Source organism: Gracilinanus agilis, chromosome 1 (assembly GCF_016433145.1).
Source record: "Gracilinanus agilis isolate LMUSP501 chromosome 1, AgileGrace, whole genome shotgun sequence".
In the NCBI taxonomy this organism is placed as follows: Eukaryota; Metazoa; Chordata; class Mammalia; order Didelphimorphia; family Didelphidae; genus Gracilinanus; species Gracilinanus agilis.
Window position 1 is genome coordinate 619250437 of NC_058130.1, and position 11858 is coordinate 619262294.

At 35.8% G+C, this 11858-nt stretch overlaps 1 protein-coding gene across 1 annotated transcript in view; it reads right to left on the reverse strand.

Annotated features, from left to right (window-relative positions):
- EXOC2 (exocyst complex component 2) overlaps positions 1–11419 on the reverse strand; it is a 217412-nt gene extending 205993 nt beyond the window's left edge. Inside the window, exon 1 of the mRNA XM_044668235.1 lies at positions 11345–11419. The gene's annotated coding sequence lies outside the window, so the exon portion shown is untranslated. The remainder of the gene's footprint in view (positions 1–11344) is intronic.
- Between the last annotated feature and the right edge of the window lie 439 nt (positions 11420–11858).

The following is an 11858-nucleotide window of genomic DNA, read 5'->3' on the forward strand; positions in this document are numbered from 1 at the left end:
AAAGGAAAGAAGAAAACCAAATTGACAGTATCAAAGATGAAAAGGGAAACCTCACCTCTAATGAAGAGGAAATTAAGGCAATCATTAAAAACTATTTTGCCCAATTATATGGCAATAAATATAACAATTTAGAAGATATGGATGAATATTTACAAAAATATAAACTGCCTAGATTAACAGCAGAAGAAATAAAATACCTAAATAATCCCATATCAGAAAAAGAATTTGAACAAGCCATCAAAGAACTCCCTAAGAAAAAATCGCCAGGGCCTGATGGATTCACAAGTGAATTCTATCAGACATTCAAAGAGCAACTAATCCCAATACTATACAAATTATTTGATATGATAAGCAAAGGAGTCCTACCAAATTCCTTTCATGTCACAAATATGGTACTGATTCCAAAGCCAGGGAGATCAAAAACAGAGAAAGAAAACAAAATACTAAAAATCAAGGGAGAAATTAATAAAATCAAAAGTAAAAGAACTATTGAATTAATAAATAAGACTAGAAGCTGGTACTTTGAAAAAACAGATATAATAGACAAAGTACTAGTCAATCTATAATTCAATGGTCTATCAGACAACTATACCTGAATTCAAAACTCAAAATTAATATTAGTTGCAACTTCAAAAGCTTTACCTTAAATGGCAAATCTCACCAATTGCATCTTGGAGCAGAGAAGTTTCCAAGATTTACATACACAATGAAAAATTTTGATTTTACAAGTCATGATAAACCAATTTTTCTTTCCAATAATTTTCTAGTTTTTTCTAAGTTTCAATACTCACTAACAATGCTTAAACTGTTTGATAATTCTTCCCAATTTATACAGAAAGAGTTTGCAATTTCTTTGGGAGTTAAATTTCTGTTAATGGTCTCTTGATTAATGATGGCTAGTGTACCAGGAATTTGTTAGTGACTTGGAAGAGAATCAAATTATCTTATTACATAACATTTTTTGTACATTGTCATAACCAATTTACCTTAAATTTTTGGTTTACAATACAAATCATATATCATTGCAAGTAAACATGATCAATTTCTAACAAACTGCTTCTACACATAGTTTACATTTTTAACACACATTTTCAGTTTTAATAGAATAAGGTACATGTTTTGGTAACACTCAATATTTAACAATTTCGTCAAAAATCCAATACTTGTGACTGCTACTTTACAACTCTCAACACTCAGATATATTCTGTGAATATAATCAAGGGCACTAGAAGAACTAGGACAAATTATGGCCACTTACGTACAGGAATGTATTGAAGTTCTGAGCCTCAGTGTCACTGGAATTTCAGTGGAATTACAGTACAACTCACAAACCATCAGAATGGTTAGATATTACACAAAGAGAGCTAGCTTCTTTCTGACATAAAATACACTTAGAACCCAGAGAAAGTAGAATGAGAGGAAAACTTCCAGTGCTTTGAAATATTCTCTATAAAAAGATTTATGGCAAACCATGCATAAGAATCCTACAGGATGAAAAGGTATAATCTTTTTTTTCCCCAGGCAAACTAGTATAGAGACATCAATCAATCAATAACTGATCAATATACAGTGCCACGCACTAAGTTAAGCTCTGAGGACACAAAAAGATGCCAAGGCAGTTTTCTTGTAAACTCTTCAAGGAGTTTGCAGTCTAATGGGGGAAACATGCAAAGAAACATATGCAATGCAAGCTATATATATAGTTTAAATAGGAAATAATTAATCAGATCGAAAGTACTTTTTTTTAGAGGGCTTAGAAAAGGCTTCCTTTAAAAGCTGAAATTTTAGATGAGACTAAAAGAAAGCTAGAGGGATTAGTAGTCAGAGAGGAGGAGGGGGTTTTCTAGGAGGAAAGAGATGGTTGTTCATGGAATAGCTAGGAGGGCAGTGCCACTGGATCATCTCCTTTTCTTGTAAACTTGATTTTCTGAACCCAAGTGAGACATGTTTATCCCTAATGAATATCATCTTTTTAGATTCTACCTAGTATTTTACCATGTCAAGAACTTTTTGAATCCCAACTTTGTCCTTTAGTGTATTAGCTAGCTCTTCTGGCTTTGGGTCATCTGCATATTTGATGAGCATACCAACTAGGGCCTTATGTAAGCCATGAATAAAACTATTAAAAAGCAAAAGATCTTTGGAGGACTCCACTGAAGTCCTCCTAAAAGATGACAAACTATTAATAACTGTTCTTTGAGTCTCTGCCAAGAGGTTTTTATCAGGGTGTGGCCACAACCTTCTAATTATTCTGCCTGCCTCAAGTCTCTTCTCTCTCTCTAATCTAACTTTCCACACATCTGCAAGAGTTATATTTCTAAAGCACAGGTCTAACCATGTCATTTTTCTACTTCAAAAGTTCCATGGTTCTCCTATTGCCTCTAAGAAAAAATATAAACTCCCCTGTTCAACAATTAAACTATTTCATAATATGGTGCAGCCTAGCTGTCCAGGCTTATATTATTCTACTTCTTGTACTTTACATTTCAGCTAAGTGAACATTTTTTCTCTCATATACAACATTCCTTTTCCCATCTCCATGCCTTTAACCAAGTTTTCCTGCCTTCCCCAGCTTCCTCACTTAGAATGTACTTGCTCCTTATGACTGCCTCTTTGACTTCTTTCAAACTCAGCTCAAATGCCATATCCATCTGATACTTATCCTGATCCCATCAGCCCTACACTAAAATTATTTTTAATTTGCGTATGAACATGCATGTTGTTTCAATCAAGAGAGGGTAAACTTTCTGAAGACAGGGACTCTAATTTTTGTCTTTGTATCCTTGGTTCCTAGTATAGTTTCTGGAACAGAGTAGATGCTTAATGATTACTCGCTATTTTTATTATTGTATCTCCCAGCACCTAAAATAATACCTAGCTTCTAGTAGACATTTAACAAATGTCTTTTGATTTGAACTGAAAGAATGAGTCAGAATACCTGGGTTTGAATCCCCGTCATGTCACTTGCTACCTGTGTGAACTTGGCTGTGTTATAATGATCCTAATGTAAGGAGGAGCTGAAGCTGAGTGTGTGGGTGATACCTAAGTGAAACACTTAAGTTGTGATAGTGAAATACAAAGGACCCCACAGCAATAGTTGTGAATCTGCTGAACCCAATTTCAGATATAATAGTGTCCCAAAATAGCCAGCCACATGAAGATTCTGTAATTAGAATTGTACAGCTACTTCTGATTATTCTGGCCTAGATAGGATAATGCTAAATTGACTGCAAATTATATTTTACTATAACTGATACAAATCTCCTTTCCCTCAACTGTCCCAAGGATATAATCACTAAGCCCTAAGATAGAGATGACACCTGTAGCAATCCAGGTATACATTAATTGTGATATTATTTTAAGAGTGCTCAAAAACTTAACTCTTATACTGCTAATGATTGATCTCTGTAATCTTGAGTCAAATTGAATCCCTAGCCCTTCCCTAAGGCTACACCCCAGAAGACAGGTCAGTTATCTCAGTCTCCTTACTTTACCTTCAATGATCAATTAACATAGGTATCAAACATCAGTAGATGTCTTAGGCCATATGGGCTGCGGATCCAGATCTTAGCTCTAACTATTGTTTTAGGTTCTGGCAGTTTGTATTTTATGATGATTACCTCATAATGTTAATGTATCAAGCCACTGGGCTCTCCCCTTCCCCCCATACTGTTGTAACCCCAATAAAGGTGACATGAAGTCAGTTGGCAAGGAAGCTCTTGACCATCAGAGCTCTGAACCATCTAAGCTCTTGACCACCAGAGCTTACTCGCTATCTTGTCTACCTTATCCTGAAACTTTCTATGTCTGCCTGTCTTTATTCTCACCTTATGTTCTCTTTCCACTAGTTTTTAACCCACTACCCATTTTCACTCAGTCCTTGGTTCCCCTTTCTAAGTGTCCAACCCACTAGGAATCTTCGTGGAGCTGCTGGACGGCTTCAACACCAAATCTAGGTAAGTTTGAAGATTTAATGTTAACAGGCTTAGGAGGGAAGCAGGGTAATGACTGGGAAGGAGGGAAACAGAAGTCCTATAAGAATCTAAGCTAATGATGATAATGATGGTATTTGAATGGATGATGGTCAGGCTTATCAGTTGCCAGTTGCCAAATGCCAGTTGCCAGTCTAGCTAGGCCAGACTGGTTTCAACCTAAATCAGGTTGCTTTGCTGTTAGATGTTGTTGCTTCTTAGTGATTAAATCAGTAGCAGGTTATTCAATATAAGGGTACACAGGATCTGGGACTGTGAAATTGGTTGGTGCAGGTTGCTGGTAACTCAAGTGGACCTATGGCCTACCCTCACCACAATCTCCCACATCCCCAAAACCCAATCTCAGATTGAGATTAGATCCCAGTTCAAATCCTTCCTTATATACCTGAGCTTCAACTGTCCTGGCACATGCCACCTCCCGCCAGGCTCAGGTCATTCTATGTTCTAATCAGGTAAATGTCCATCATCTTGTTTTCCATATTGCTGTGCAAATTATCATTACAACTGTTACTAAGCACTCTGACTTAGTTTTCTTATCAAGGATGACAACTGAATTTAGATGACCTCTAAAGTCCCTTCTAGCTCTAAATCTAGGATGCTATGAATTGAAATGACTTGTCCATGGTCCAAAATGTATATGGGAATTCATGCAGATCATGTCACCTTCCCGGCCAGAGTTTCTTCAAATATAAAATGAAGGAACTGAACTACATGATCTTTTCCAGTTTTATGATTCTATGAGATTCTTACATGGAGTCAAAGGGTGACTCATATTTTTTAATTCAATTTTAACTCAAAAAGTAATACATGTTGTAGGATTTAAGGAACTGGCACTCCTTAGCTCTTTCCATGATAAGATGAATGAAAATAATAAAAATTATGAGCCTCCCAACATGCTTGTATTCTTTTAACAGATTTCTATACTTATTACAAAATATTTTTAATATCTCACTAGAGAAGGATCTAAAAGCTTTATGGCATTGTATTTATATTTTACGTTTCAGGTGGTCTGTTATTCATTTTTCATTAATGACAACTGGCTTCTGAGAGCAACTGAATGACTTATGCAGATGACTAAATTATCCCTACTATTTGAGAAATCAAGCAATAATCCCAAGAATACTATTTTAAAATAAGTATGCTTGGAAAATATACAACTTAAGTTTAAAGCTATTCATGAACAAAGATTTCAAGTAAAAGTATAATACCATATAATGGTACTGAGGGATTCCACAAAGGCCTATTTAGCTTTGTGAAGTAGATAATGAACTATAAGAAAGAATCTACCAAGATACACTTGGAGAAAAACTCTTATAATGCATTGTAATCATAAAAACACTGAAGTATCATAACAACATAGTTTAAGCTGCTATTAATTTTTCCATTACAATAATGAAACTTTTCATTTCCTCTGGCTATAACACACACACACACACACATTTATGTAGCTTAAAATTCTCATGAAATAAAATTTATAACTTGTGTATGCCAGGGGATACAACCATTCAGCTCTTTTAGAAGACACAGAAGTGTCAAAGAAATAACAATAGGGTATAATGAAAAACTGAACATCAAAAATAATTTTTAAAGGCTAAAAAACATTTGAGTTAATTAATTTAATGATTATTCAGCAATTAAATTATAATTAACCAGTCAGATGACAACTTTCTTCTGTCTAACCCTATAGTTAAAAGTATTCTGAAACATACAGCTTTTCAAAGATGCCTGGAGCACCAAAAGGTTAAGTGATTTCTGCAAAGCCACAGTCAGTTTATATCAGAACTTCGACCCAAGTCTTCCTGACTCCCAAACCAACTCTTCATCTATTAAGTCATACTACCTTTAAATATATATGTATAAATATAAAATATTACTCCAAGCATGCTTGCATCAGTGAATAATGTTTGAATACACAGGACTGTAAATTTCAGATAACTGATATAGTCCAACTTTCTCATTTTATACTTGAGGAAACTGAGGCCTAGAGTGGCCAAACGATTTATCAAAGGTCACATAGCAAGGTCCACTCAACAAACATTATTAAGAGGCTATCATATGCCAGGAACTTTGCATGAGAATCAAAAGATTAAAATGGAAGATAGCTTCTGTTCTCAAGGAGCTTATATTCCATTGGTGATCAAATGAAAAAATTTGGCAATTAAATTTAATTTATCAGTTTTCATGATAAATTATGATTTTCATCAGTTTTCATGATACATATCATGGTAGCTGATAAAATATTAGTACCAGTGCTAGAAATCTTACTTTCTACTATATCAAAATATAATATACATTAAAATATGAAAAACACTAAAAAAAAGTTAGTGACAATCTAATTGGAATTTGTTACTCATAAAATACACTATCATGGAAATTCACTCCTAGCAAATTAAATTTTCAAGAATGCAAGATTAATTCAATATGCAATTACAAAAGAATATTAACATGAATAATATTTTATTTTATCTAAATACAAGTTAGAAGAAATTAATTAACTCTAGGCCTGGGATAACTGATGGCTGTTAATTATTATTTGCATGATTACTTTACAATGTGATAAAAGAAAACAATAGAGAAAATGGCCGATTCATAAAATAATTAGAAACTATATCAACAAACATAAAATTAAATATTTCCCTTACATTTTTAAAAGAATCAAATGTATTCACTGACTATGAAATGTATTCATGGCTAATTCAAAATGCTGATGGTAGACAGACTCTATAGGATGTTAATATACTAACACATGTTTCAGACATACATAAGAGTTTCTTTTAATAATAATTTTTAAAAATCTTTTCACGAACAATAATTGCAAATAAAAGCTTTCATTCCATAGAAATACATGGAGGTAAGAGAATAGGGGTTTCTGAGTAATTAGAAGTCTCATCAGAAAATGTGTGGGTGTGTACGGGTCTGTGTTTTTATAGGAATTTTTGTTTAAATTCAGGGATATTTTGTTTTCCCAATTACACATAATAACAACTTTCAACAAACAGTTCCCTGAAATTTTAAGATCCAAAGTGTCTCCCTCCTTTTCTTCCCTCTTTCCTCTCATAAATGGTAAGTAATTTGTTCTGGATTATGCATGTATTATAATGCAAACCATACTTCCATATTGGTCACTGAAACTCCAAAATAAAACTATGAATAAACTAATGTAAAAGATAGTATATTTTGATCCGCATCTGATTCCAATAGTTCTTTCTTTGAAGTTGGATAGCAATTCTCTGTCGTAAGTCCTTCAGAATTGTTCCAGATCATTGTATTGTGGAGAGTAGCCAAGTTTTTCACAGCTGATCATTGTATAATATTGCTGTTACTGTGTACGATGTTCTCCAGTTCTGCTTATTTCACTATGTATCAGTTTATGTATATCTTTCTTAAGACGTAGATTTTCCTTTCCTTTCATTTAGATTTTTCTGAAATCTTCCTGGATACCATTCATTTCTTATAGCACAAAAGTATTCCATGTACCACATATGCCAAGATTTGTTTAGCCATTCCCCAACTGATAGATATCCCCTCAATTTCCTATTCTTTGCCACCATAAAAAGAGCAGCTATGAATATTTTTGTACGAGCAGGTCCCTTACCCTTTTTTATGATCTCTTTGGTATACAGATCCAATAGTGTCAGTAGCATCAAGAGTTATACACAGTTTTATAGCCCTTTAGGCATAATTCTAAATTTTCCTCCAAAATGGTTGGATCAGTTCACAACTCCACCAATTATGCATTATTGTTTATAGGAATTTCTATGGAATGAAGAATCAGACACATAAGTAACTTTTTAAAAAACCTTTCTGACTTAGAAATGATACTAAGTATCGGTATTAGTTCCAAGACAGAAGAGTGGTAAGGGCTAGGCAAATGGGGTTAAGTGGCTTGCCCAGGGTCTGTTAAAGATACTCTCTTTGGCTACAAGCTGTATAAGCTGGCCTGGCAAGCTGGCCCTAGATCCTCAGGTAGTAGATGGACCTGAGGTTGAGTTATGGATAAGGCTACCAGAGTGATCACCAAGATGTGCTGGTAACCACCAGGACTTATGGATGTTTAGTTTAGCCAAGCCCTCGCCCCTTTAACAGTGTCCAAGCCAAGTATCAAGTGAGGAGCTATATGTATGTTCAATAGCTCCTCTGGCTCCTTGGCTTGAAGTTGGGTTTGATGATAAAGGTTAGTTATGGGCTGGTTGTTGATGTGTTTAATGGATAACGCTATTCTGACTGCGGCGTTGATAAATCCTCTTCCCCTATAGCTGTAGATATTTACTAGCCTGGGAAAGAAATACAAATCTTCACTTGAATCAGGTTAGATAATAACAAGAAAGAGGTGCTGGGAAAATGCTATGTCTATTGAAACTAAAGTAATCTAAATCTAAAAACACTAGGAGACTCTTCCCCTCTCACAGTCCTTGGTCAGACTGGGCTGGGGCCTGAACCAAAGAAAGGGAGGGATAGTGATGTTCTTCATGGCAGCTGTTGCTGTTATCTCTCAGCTCAATTTAGTAACAAGGTGAATGAAACTTCTTGTGGATGCTAGATTAGCAGGTCTATGGCCTACCCTCCCTTGACCACCCTCTCCCAAGGTTCCCTTCTCAAAACCGATACCCCAGGTGGTTCAGCCCCTGGGCTTTTATAGAGGTAATCCCAACTGTCTTTTGCCCTTGGCTCATGCCACCTGGGTAAATTCCAAGTTCTGTAACCGACAATCCTGTCACTCAAGCTGTTCTCCATCTTTTTCTAGAAGTTCCTTGTTACAGGTCATAAAGACAGAAAACGTTTGAGGCCAGATTTAAACCTCAAACCTTCTATTTCCAGGCCTAACTCCCTATTTACTGAGTTACCTAACTGCCCCACAAATAAAATTTTTTAAAAATCCTTACCTTCTGTCTTAAAAATTAATACTGCGTATTGGTTCCAAAGGAAAAGGGCAGTAAGAGTTAGGCAATAGGGGTTAAGTTATCTGTCCAAGATCACAGAGCTAGGAAGTGCCTAAGACCAGATTTGAATCTAGGACTTCCAATGTCTGGGACTAGCTTTCAATCCACTGAGCTGCCAGCTGTCTCCCCACCCCACATAAATCCCCCCCCCTTTTTTAAACCCTTACCTTCCATCTTAGAACTGTGTATAATACTGTGTATTGGTTCCAAGGCAGAAGAGCGGAAAAAGCTAGGTAATGGGAGTTGAGTGACTTGTCCAGGGTCACACAGCTAATTAGCGTCTGAGGCCACATTTGAACTTAGGACCACCCATCTCTGGGCCTGGCTTTTAACCCACTAAGCCACCCAGCTGCCCCCCAAATATATATGTTTAAGGACTATCCTTATATGTTCTATTGGAAATGTTGCCATGTATTCAGATTTTTTAACCATTAAAATATTTATAATAAAACAATGCTGCTGCATAATTGGACATATAATTTCATAATATCAGTGCCCTTTATAGAAAAGGTGCTTAACAAGTGTTTTTATTTAAATATTGCATGCACATGCTATACCAATTTTAATAATGACTATGCTTAAGAATATCAGAGACTTAACTCAGTTTTAATACTACAGAGGAAATGACAATTTTAAATGTTCATTTCTATTATTAAGTCACTTTATTGTAAAGTTAAAGAGGGTACTCACAACCAATTAAGAAAGGCTAATTCTATCATATATAATAGGAGGTGGTGGTAATCTGGATTAAAAGGTAAAATAATTTAGTGACCTAATATGAAACATGTAATGCAAGGGGGCTAACAGAAACTTTTTGCTTCTGTAATTTCTAACAGTCACAAAAAGTCAATTAAACATCTTATAATCTTCAGAAAGTCAGTTAGGACTTGAAGCTATAAATAGAGGTGAAGTTCCAACTGATGGGGCTTTTTGCCTTTGGGCTTTTGCTTAGCCTGTTGGCTTAGGCCTTTCGGCTTGGCTTTGCTTCGGCCTTGGCCTGTGCTTATCTTGTCTTGGGGAGATTTAAACCTATCTCATTTCTCTGGACCTCTCCCTGATCTCTCCTTCCATATCCCTCCCCTTCCCCTGAATTTACTGTGGGTCCTGGGTGGAAGGCAGGGCTTGGTGATTGAACACTGCGGGTTTTAGTTTCTATAGACAAGTAGAGTATTCTCAAATAAGTTACCCCTAGTTTTAGTGATTTAATAAGGACTTTATTTAAAAAGCAGTCAAATCTCCCAACTAGGAGAGCAGGCTCTCTCAGACTAAACCTCTCAGTGACCCATCCCCCACCATCACCCCTCTCCCTAGAAGCAGTTAGAAATCCTGAACCTCTTCCCTCTGACTAACCTGAGATTAATAAATTCCCTTGTTACCTACTCAAAGACTCTGGTGAATCATTGTATTGAAAACTGAGGCAAAGGCTAAAGAGGGAAGGAATCATTTTCTTTTTATTTCTTTTTTTTTTTTAAACCCTTGTACTTTCGGTGTATTGTCTCATAGGTGGAAGAGTGGTAAGGGTGGGCAATGGGGGTCAAGTGACTTGCCCAGGGTCACACAGCTGGGAAGTGGCTGAGGCCGGGTTTGAACCTAGGACCTCCTGTCTCTAGGCCTAACTCTCACTCCACTGAGCTACCCAGCTGCCCCCTCTTTTTATTTCTTGAGAGAACTGGGGGAATCCATCTTGGTAGGAAGTATGTACCCAAGAATTCCTCCAGCCATCAGTTTGACTGGCAGGGAGGGGCCCTCTCAACTTCTCCCTCAAGAGACTTTAGAAACTAACAAGAGAAACCCTCCAGCCAAAATCTAAACATTTCTTACTGGCTCTAGTTTCCTCCCTGTATTCTCTGTCTCAAGCCTCTGGGAATAAACCCATTTGAGCTGTCCTCTCCTACATACCCCATTTCCTTTATCTCTTATATATCTTCCCTTATCTTCATTCCTCCTCCAATCACCTTATAATCACCTATATTCCTTTATCCTTCCTCATACTCAAATTGCCTCATTGACCTTACTTACACAGATTACCTTACTCTTGATAACAAAGATTTGTTTCCATTAATTGTGGTAATCATGAATAAACTCAATTAAAATTTAACAAATATATACATTATGAATATCCATCATTCAGTATTTTGTTAAACAGTGCTAGGTTTTCACAAGTCCTGCCCAAGCAGTGATGCTTCACTAAGAGAGCATTAACATAGTACAGCAATTAAATCCCACAATCAGAAAAGTAAATTATAATTTTTAATGTGTTTGCTAATGAAAATGAAAGGCTGGAAAAGCTAAATGGCTCAGCATATGGTGAGCCTGGACTATAGATGGGAGATGCTAGGCTGCCTTGAAACCAATATACAGTATTGTGTAAGGGTTTAAAAAAAAAGAATCAATACTAAGTCTCTTGCCTACCTTCTTTTCTGTACTCAAAAAGTCACAATCCTAGTTCAGGTCTCCATTGTCTACCAACTGGAATTTCAATATGTTATTAGGTCTTCCTCCTTTTGACAAAAAAAAAAACAAAACACTCATTTGTACCAAAATCACTAGAAAGCATAGGAAGAAACAGAGCCTTTCTAAAAATGGCAAATTGTATCTATCTAAAATCATGAGTAAGTATTATTTGCAATGGAAAAAAAGTAGAAATGCTAGCAGTAGGTTAAAAAAAATTAAAGAAATATGAGGAAAGAAGAAACAAAACTACCACTTTTTGAAAATAATATGGTGGTTACTTAAAGAACTCTGAGAACCAAATAAAAATATACTCTAGGGAAAGAAATGGACATTTAATTATTTCAAGAATTCCTGATGAAATAAAGAAAGCTAAAAAGGAAATTCAATATACAAATTCAACATTCAAAAGAAGGGTAAGAAAAGTAAACAGAACTCAAGGGAATCAGTAGAGTTAAACTAATCACATGGAAAA